The sequence below is a fragment of the Aegilops tauschii genome, chromosome 2, assembly GCF_002575655.3.
Source record: "Aegilops tauschii subsp. strangulata cultivar AL8/78 chromosome 2, Aet v6.0, whole genome shotgun sequence".
Classification (NCBI taxonomy): Eukaryota; Viridiplantae; Streptophyta; class Magnoliopsida; order Poales; family Poaceae; genus Aegilops; species Aegilops tauschii.
The window spans coordinates 590,263,794-590,273,888 of record NC_053036.3 but is presented as its reverse complement, the minus strand read 5'-3'; the positions used below and the strand labels follow the sequence as shown (position 1 = coordinate 590,273,888).

The 10,095-nt window shown below is 45.0% G+C and overlaps 1 long non-coding RNA gene across 1 annotated transcript; it reads left to right on the top strand.

Annotated features, from left to right (window-relative positions):
- The first annotated feature begins 544 nt into the window (after positions 1–544).
- On the top strand, positions 545–1,515 carry LOC141042100 (uncharacterized). Its single transcript, XR_012203919.1, has 2 exons — positions 545–897; positions 989–1,515. It is a non-coding gene; the product is annotated as an uncharacterized lncRNA (long non-coding RNA).
- The last annotated feature ends 8,580 nt before the right edge of the window (positions 1,516–10,095 follow it).

Here is a 10,095-nt window from a genome sequence, read left to right as displayed (position 1 = left end):
AAAGAAGAAAAAAACAAACAGAAGAAAAAAATAAAAGAAAACAAAAAAAGGAAGAAGAAAAAAAGAAAGAAGAAAAAAAGAAAGAAGAAAAACAAAGGAGGAAGAAAAAAAAAGGAAGAAGAAAAACAAAGGAAGAAGAAAAACAAAGGAAGAAGAAAAAAAGAAAGAAGAAAAAAAAAGGAAGAAGAAAAAAAGAAAGAAGAAAGAAAGAAGAAAAAGGAAGAAGAAGAAAAAGGAAGAAGAAAAGGGAAGAAGAAAAAAATGAAAACCAAATGAAAACCAAAAGAAAGAAGAAAGAAAAAGGAAGAAGAAGAAAAGAAGAAGAAAGGAAGAAGAAAGGAAGAAGAAGAAAGAAAGAAAAAAGAAAAAGGAAGAAGAAGAAAGAAAGAAGAAAGGAAGAAGAAGAAAGGAAGAAGAAGAAAGGAAAAAGGAAGAAGAAGAAAGGAAGAAGAAGAAAGAGGAAGAAGAAAGGAAGAAGAAGAAAGAAAGAAGAAAGAGGAAGAAGAAAGGAAGAAGAAGAAAAAAAGAATTTTTACTTAAAGAATCTTATTTTTTAATTCCTCCTCCTCTATGTCCCCTTAATCTTATTTTTTAATTCCTTTATACTTAAAGAATTTTTACTACATGCAGGAGTGACATATGGCGGACGATAGAACCGAGCCGCTTAGGGATCCGGAGGCTGAACGTTATTTAATGGGCATCATCAACAACGAGATTCCTTATGTGCCGGGCTCAGAATATGAGCAACAAGAGGATGTAGTCTCTTCTTATCTGAACCTTGATGGTGGAACAGAGATTGTCGATGATCAAGAAGGTGAAGGAACGGACATTGTCGACGGAGGTCAACCGTCAACAACCGACGATCTCGAATTGCAAGTAGCAACCACCTCCGGCGAGGTATATATATACATTGAGCCTCTCGTGATACAAACTTACTGAAATGTGAATACATACGTATTAACGCGCGCGACTCTCTTTCTTTTTTTAGCCCTCCGGATCGAGTACGACAAAGCGTGGCAAATCCAAGGCGATGAAAACAGGAGAAACATATGCCATTGAGTTTGTCAGTGAAACCGGCAAGCCCCTACAGCACACCTCAAAGTTTATCAACTAATGCGGAGTCGTTGTTAGAGACAACGTCCCGATCACCGTCCAGGAATGGAAGGAGCCAAAGAAGGCACGTCTTGGTTTCAGTTTTGTCGACAAGAGAACGAAAAAGGATTGCTGGAGAAAGCTTATGGAACATTTCATTCTACCTCCGGAATACAACAAAGTCGATGAATTCGGTAACGAGGTTCCGGGTGGACGTCAGAGGAGGAGGCTAGTTAAAGAGTTCGCTCTTCAGAAGATGGGCGAAGCATTCCGGAACTTCAAGAAAAATTTAACCCGTGACTATGTCAACAAGGGCAAGACTCCGGATTTCAATGGACAACATGAGAAACTGAAAGATGATTGGCCAGAATTTGTGAGGCAAAAGCAATCGGAGCATTTCAAGGAAATATCAAAAAAAAATAAGGATAATGCGAGTAAGAAAAAGTTCCATCATATTATGGGGCCAGGAGGATACCGCCTTTCGGAGCCTAGGTGGCAGAAGATGGAGGAGGACCTGAGGGTGCGAGGAATCCCTCTAGGTACAGAGGGATGGGACCCAAGGGCCAAAAGCTGGTGGTACGGGCATGGGGGATCGCTAGACCCGGAGACAGGGGTGTGTGTTCACCGGCAGAGACAGTTTGCTCCCACCCAAGCCCTTATTGACGCAATGACCCAAGCTCAAGAGGGCTTGATCAAGTTCAACAGAGAGAAAGACGCACTGACAACAGCCCTCGGGAATGATGAACACGGAGGACGTGTACGAGGCAAAGGCAAAGTTCCGTGGAAAGTAGGGTTTTCCCAGGACAATGACCCGTACTGTTACAGAAGCCGTAAGAGAAAGACGGACCGGGATGCAGATCTTATGACGAAGTTTGCATCGGAACTCCATGAGTTGAAGCAGACCGTGCATGAACTAGTGAAAGAAAAATCGGCTGCAGGGCCGCATGAAGATCATGAAGCGGATCGCGGAAGCCAGCAGCGGAGAAGCAGCGTGGCTTCCACGGATGCCCCGCCTGGTGCTAGTGCACCGATGATCGAGATTCGTGCACCGGAGCCTCACTACCCCGTGGATGATGTAAAGGAGATGAAAGAATGTGATCTGCATTATCCCGTGGGGAACGTTTCCACGAAGGTAGCTAGCGGCAGTGCTTTACCCTGTACACCTGGAGCACTCCACCACAACAACCCCATTGCATATGGCTATGCTCGTGTCACGGTGGAAGACATAGTCCAAGGGTTTGAGGACCTGGAGATTGACAAACCTACACCCGAAGGGGAGAGAAGACTTGGAGATGTCAAGCGCCAGTTCATTCTATGGAAAAAAAAGTACATAGTGTTTCCAGGCGAGGCGCCAAGGCTAGCAAGTCCACCCCCCTCCGATGGTGGTGGTGGTGGTGGTGGCGGTGGTGGCGGTGGTGGTGGTCGTGGTGGTTCACCTACACCTCCTTCACGCCATTCGACGCCGTCCCCCGATCCACAACCTCCGGCGGGTACGACGCCCCCCAATCCTCCTCCGGCGGGTACGACGCCCCCCAATCCACCTCCGGCGAAGAAGCGGAAGCAGGCGGACAGCAAGGAAACCCGCTCCTGGACTATTAACCCGGACCCTTATGTACCTAAGACCACAAGGGTACCGGAGCCATCACTGAAGCCTCTCCTCCCAAGGCCTGGGGAACTTAGTGAAGCTGAAACCAAATTGGCCGCGTCTGCTGATTATGAGAAATGGAAGGCGGATATGAAGGCGAAAAAAGAGCCTGAGCCCAAGCAAGTATTCACTGAGAAGCAAAAGAAGTGGGCTAAGGATTTTTTGACGACACCGTCCCAAGCCGAGCTGAATATGCCTGACGACTATGGACATGAACTTCGTAGGCAAGCAAAAATATTGAAGGAGGAGAAAGAAGAAAGTAAAAAAAGCGGGAAACAAGTTGACCAGCTCGGGATGCAGAAGAAACAATCGATCCCCCCGCTCATAGTGAAAGCCGGTCCGGAAGAGGACCCCGAGATCATAGCAGCTGCGGCAGCACTTGGATTGACTGTACCGGGTGCCATGAAACAAGCGTCCGAGATTGGTTTGACTCTTCGTGCCTTCTTAGGCCTTGAGGATGCGCCAGTATGTGAGATAGCATTACAATATGTGCGGAATGGGCCTCTCGTCGAGCCTGCGCGGGAAAAGAGTCTACCACCACAAATGCGAAATCTGCTACGTTGGTACAAGCAATTCATAACATGGGCCGACAAAGAATATGTTTATGCGGATGTTACAGATGAGCATCACACCAAACGGTACTCTGTAGAAATTCATATGAGTGAATTGTTCCAGCTATTCAATCTGCGTGACCTCGACAAATCTATGCTGAGTTGCTACGTTCTGTAAGTGATTTATTTCTACCTCATCTCGTTCTTCATTGCCTGCACTATATATATATATTGTCCTAACTATATTGTTGCGTACGCTATTATGCAGATTGAAGATTTGGGAATGCAAAATAAGAAACATCCATGATGTTGGGTTCATTGACCCACATATCGTTAATGGACATGTGTTACAACATCACCCCGAAGACGTGGAGAAAGACCTGTACAAGTTTCTTAGAAAGCATCAACTCAAAAGTCATATTCTATTTCCTTACCATTTTGGGTGAGTGTTTCTCTCTTGTGCCCATTCTCTTTTGTTTACTCCATGCATGGTATGTCTAATCGATGAGTTATGCATGACTGTGCATGTAACGTGTCCGTGGGTTCCACTGGATTCTGCTAAATATTGAACTTCACACCTCCAGAGTTCTAATCATGGACTCTATGGATTCGGATCCAAAGCGTTGGGCCGACATGAGAAAAATGCTGCAAAAGTAATTATTTTCAATCATTTGAGCTCTATATCGATCGGTCTCTTTCGTTCATTTCCTAATATCAAGTAACTAATAACTTCCTTATTCATTTAATTTTCTTTGCCCTGTAGGGTTTGGAGACGGTTCTCAGAAGAAATTGTCGGTGAATTCAAACATGAGCTAGATTTCAGAAGGTTAGTTAATGTGGATAAGCAGCCACCGGGGACCAATCTATGTGGATACTATGTTTGTGAGAACATCCGGAGACACACCACGGAGCGGAAGGCATCGGATAGCGTGCGGAACGCGACGGATAACTTGCGGAGGAGGCTTAGTCCAGAAGCTCGCTTCCGACCAATTCAAGAAGAATTAGCAGGATTTTTCATGAGGGAAGTCATCAATCCTAAAGGAGAACACTATACCGAGGACGAAGAAATTTATATGCATACCCGAGATTGAAACTTGTACGAAGTTGTATATGGTCATCCATCCTAATTGTGTATGGAAACTTGTTCGAAGTTGTATATGGTCACCCGAGATTGAATATATATTATATATTCCTCTTGAATTCTTCTTGTTTGAAATTTCATATGCATGTATATAGTAGCGTAAAATATGTGTACTGAAACTTTATCAAAATTAAAATAAAACACAAAATATAATATAAAAGAAATAAAACACTCCAAACTAAAAAGAAACCAGGTTTAGGGGGGCTAAAACCCTAAACCTGCGGAGGAGCCCTTTAGTCCCGGTTGGCCACGAGAACCGGGACTAAAGGTCCTCCGCCCCGACGGACCACGGGCGCCCACGTGGACGGGCCTTTAGTCCCGGTCAGCCACAAGAACCGGGACTAAAGCCTTTAGTCGCGGTCCGTAAGAGGCGCGACTAAAGGGGGGGGTCTTTAGTCGCGCATATTTAGTCCCGGTTGCACAGCCGGGACTAAAGGCTGTTGCAAACCGGGACTAAAGGGCTTTTTTCTACCAGTGGCTACTCGAAAAGAGACTCCCCGCCCCACTGTTTGGCTCTACCTGGCCTTATTAGGCCTTGTACAATGCAAGGTGCTTAGGAGAGGTGCTTGGAGAAATAAACCAGACTTTCTTTAAGCACCGGTACTTATTTGTACAGGATAGACGCTTAACTAGGCGTCTCTTCTGTAGAAATAGACACTGGTGCTTCAGAAAAACTCGGTTTATTTTTCTAAGCATCTCCCTAAGCACCTAGCATTGTACAAGGTCTAATGGGCTCCTTATCTATAAAGTCAGGTTGATGCTTACGTTCCCAGAAAAATGCATGGCGGTGACTACTTAGTCCATGTGTGGACCATAGTAGAAATATCCGTGCATGAACGTACAAATTTTATGCAAATGCAGTTTGAATGCATGTAGAGAAAAAACTTTTTATCTTCCTGCACTCATGATTGCTTTGTTCAAACTATATATGATTATGGGTTGCATAATCATGAGGAAGGGCAGACGTTGTTCATGATAATAAGGCATCCTCTTGCTCTCGCGAGGGAGATAAATTGGTTCCGCTCTTGCACCATTAAGGCCTCCTTTTGGATTTTCGTTGGAATTCTGTAGAGTAGGTTTTTCAAAGGAAAATTCCTTTGAAATCATTTAGTTTGTAGCAATTGATTTCTATTCCTATGCTGAATAGGAACATTAGTCTAGACTTAATAAAAAGAGATTATATTTCATGTATCAAATGACATCTCTTTTCGTATAGGAATTGAGTTATGTGTCATCTCACTTTCTACGCTTTTTCTATTGCTATGACAATCCTATCTTCAGAACCAAAGGAGGCCTAAGGAATTTCTAGCTGCTATTGAGGAAGCACCTCGCCAATTCCACGAAGGAACGAGTCCAGCTAAAGAATATGTTTATCCTATCTGGCTTCAATCTTTTTCTAAACCACGCGGTTGAACAGTCCAGCGTTTGAACTTATGCTGCGCTGATCTTTCTCTTTCCCAAGAAAAGAAATGCCAAATAGTATATGCTCTCGGAAATTTCAGGCGGCTAGAGACTTAGAGAGTGATGATTATGAAGAAAAAAAATATACTTTTTCTACCGGCAGTTTTTTTTTACTACATTCTCCTTCCACATATATAGAGCCTAATGCATTTTTTGAGGTTGCCATTGACTATTGATAAGATTAATAATATATGAAAGGTATAATGTGAAAATTATATCACTAGAAGCTCCTTGCACGTACGAATTTGATAATGTGCTTTGTGTAACTTGCATGTCTTGCTCTAACATGTGGTCAAAATTAATCTCGAAAAACGCGTTAGGCCTTATATACATGGAAGGAGGGAGTATTGTAGATAAATTACAGGATGAGGTAGAGACTTATGATCAGTCAGGGAAGATGGGCCGCATAGGGGAAGGTTATTAAGAAAGGGACACATCCTCGTGCCCCTCGTGCCATGCGCCCACATCGCTCACTTGGCAATGGACTCGGACGACGAGGAAGCGCTCGCCGCGCTGCTGGAGGAGGAAGCCGAGGCCGACGTCCAGGAAGTGGAACATCTCATGGTCCTCGCCGCCCTCGCCGCCTTGCTGGCGAGCAATGAAAAGCCGCGCCGAGGTGGCTCGGCGCCGGGGCGGATGAAAGCAAAGAACCGGCATCGTCTCGAAGGCTACTGCATGCTCTACTCCGACTACTTCGTCGATGCTCCACTGCACGGCGACAAAACATTTCAGCGCCGTTATCGGATGAGCCGATAGCTCTTCCTCAGGATTGTGAATTACATCCGGGAGTTCGACAACTACTTCAAGTGCAAGATGGATTGCACCGGCAAACTTGGATTCACCTCGATCCAGAAGTGCACGACAGCAATGGGGATGCTTGCATACGGAGCTCCCGGTGATTCACTCGACGACTATGAGCGCATGGTCGAGTCCACCACCATTAAGTGTTTCTACAAATTTTGTCGGGCAGTGGTCGCAGTGTTTGGACCACAATACTTGCGAACACCCAATGCGGAAGACACTGCTCGGATCCTAGCACAGAATGCAGCAAGAGAATTTCCTGGGATGCTTGGAAGCATCGACTGCATGCATTGGAAATGGAAGAACTGCCCATTTGCTTGGCAGGGGATGTACAAAGGTGCCAAAGGCGGTTGCAGTGTGGTACTTGAGGCGGTGGCCACACAGGACCTCTGGATTTGGCACTCCTTCTTTGATATGCCAGGAACTCACAATGACATCAACGTGCTGCAGTGCTCCCCTATCTTTGCCAAGCTTGTTGAAGGTCATTCTCCTCCGGTGAACTTCGAGGTCAACGGGCGGCACTACAACAAGGGGTACTACCTAGCTGATGGCATCTATCCGAGATGGTCTACATTTGTGAAGACTATCTCAAACATTGTGCTAGGAGGCAAGAAGTCCCGCTTTGCCAAGGTGCAGGAGGCTTGCAGGAAGGATGTCGAGCGGGCATTTGGTGTGCCCCAATCTCGATTTGCTGTTGTCCGGTACCCTACTCAGACCTGGTCGAAAGATCAAATGTGGGAGATCATGACTTGCTGTGTCATCTTGCACAACATGATCATCGAGAGCGAGTAGGAAGAGACAAGTGTTTGACACTGAACCATACTACAGGCAGGGTCCTTTAGCCGAAGTTGATCACCAGCTACCGGCAACCTGGACTGCCTACCTCAGTATGTGTCAGGAGATCCGAGACCCACAGGTGCATCATCAACTGCAGCAGGATCTGGTGGAGCACCTATGGAGGCTCAGGGGCAACGCCGGGATCGACGTGTGATGAAATATGAGTTTTTATTTGTTGAACTATATAATTTGTATTGAACTATTTGTTGTTCCACTATTTTGTTGAACTATTTGATTTTCTGTGATGAACTATGTGATAAAAAAGATATTTATGTTAAGAATTCAACGCCGAACCACGACGAATATGGGCCGATTCTCGCCCACATGGGGCCTTTATTCGCTGAAAGTGGGCCGAAAACTGGGCCAATATCGGCGCCTGGGGACGACGGCTGGATGCCCAACTACCCCAGCGCCGATTGTACTGCCGGCTCGCCTCAGACAACGATTTTTATGCCTACTGGGGGCCAACGGCGAAGATGCTCTAAGTCAGAGAAAAATCCACGGAGACTTAAATTACAGGCTGAGGTGGAGACTTAAATTATGATCAGTTAGGGATGATGGGCCGCACAGGGGAAGACTATTAAGAAAGGGACACATACTCGTGCCCCTCGTGCCATGTCTTATCCACGCCACATCGCTCACTCTAACTCAGAGAAAAATCCACGGATGATGCTCGTGGCAAATCGAACCCGACCGCACGCATATACAGTACTAGTACCAGCATTCGCCCGCTCGCTGTCTGTCGAGTGTGGACTGAGCGCGGGTTCCCGGTTCCATCCTCGGCCCGCTTCTCACCAACTTCCTCGGTCTGCCATCGCTTAATTGATTGACACAGCAACGCACCTGCGCAACTGCTATTGCCTACTGTTCCTTTAATCTTCCAACGGGCATGGGCCAAAGCCGTCACGGTCAGCTCGGCTGAATGTTCCAACGCGCGGAGAAGAATTCCAGAACGGCATGCTCTCTCTGGGGTCTGGACCATCCCGGCCGTTTCGTGGAAACGGAAATACTGCGCGCGTGTTCCACTGGCTGAAAATTAAACACGCACGCCGTTTGACCTGACCCGTCGTCGTCCCATCCCGATCTTCCGAATCGAAGATAGCCTGCTGTGTGGCTGCGTGGTTGAGTTGTTGTGGAGCGTGGGGTGGAATGGTTCGGCTCAACCAGCTTGGGCACTCTTCCACCAATCAGTTTCCACGCTTCTGTACTGTAACAACCAGGGCCCTGTAATCATCCTCGGTGCAGTCCGAGACGAAAAGTAGTACGTACGTAGTAACTACGAAATCTGGAAGAAAGCTGTTCGTGTACTACTACTTCTGTATGTAATTTATTTTTCTCTTTTCCCAAACGGAGGACATGCAAGGGTAAAGCAACAGCCTGCAAACGGAGCATTTGCTTTTCTCGCATGCTGATCCAACATCATCATGTAGACGAACTAGTCGATTCCATTTCTCGTCTCACAGATGAAAATGCTTCTCGCGACGAGGTCACCGTTCATTACAGGATCAGGATCGTTCCAGCATTTTAGTATCATTTCGCGGACATTATCAGGAAGCGGTCACAAGCAATTTTTCTCAGGGGCCAAGGAGGCTAATCCCCGCTCTGCAGCTGTAGCATGTAGGTCTGGGCTGTCTCTGACGCTATGCTGAGATCTAAAGTGCGTACAGAGCCACGGCTAACACGTGAGCTACATTATTTGATTCTTTATTACATTGCTCAATACAAACCTTTCCCAAGTCATCTATCAAACTACTACATTCATCAAGAATTGGTGTTGAGATCATGAAATATCCTGTGTTGAGTTTAAGCGCTTCAACAACAACCAGATAATCCATTTGAATGAAGATCGCATCGCACCCAATGTTAAGAGCTAGTTTTAGTCCCTCCACGGAGACTAGAAAATGGCAACGAGTTCCATGGGAGAAAACCCAATTCATATTCGGCGCTAAAACCACAACCTGGCGCACCCCTCCCCTCCCTCCCTACCTCCGATCGATTCTTTGTGGGCTAGCCCATTCAAACGTACTTGATATATTCGATCGCTGGTTTTGGGAAGCTACACGAAGATTCTAAGCCGGTTTTGGGAAGCTTCAGGCGAGGATTTTATTTTATTTTTGTTTGTTTTGGTTTGCTTTTGTTCAGTTTTTTATTTTTTTTAAATAAGTGAACTTTTTCAAATTGGTGAAGTTTTATGAATTTTTGTGAACACTTTTCCTTCAATTCGTGAACTTTTTCTAATTTCTGAACTTTTTAACCACAAATATGCGACCTTTTTTCAAATTCATGAACTTATTGAATCCGATTTTTTTTTTCAAAATCAAAGGACTTTTTCCAAATTCACTATTTTTCAAAACACATGAACTTTTTCTTGGTTTTTCTGAAATTTTTAACAAATCAGTAACTTTTTCAGATTCATGAATTACTTTTCAAATTCATGATTTTTTTTCAAATTTGTAAAAATAAATCAGATTCATGATTTCTTTTTCAAAGTATGAACTCTAATTTTTGAATTTTTTTAATTCATAAACTTTCTATTTTTAGTATTTGTTTTTGAATTTTATGAACTT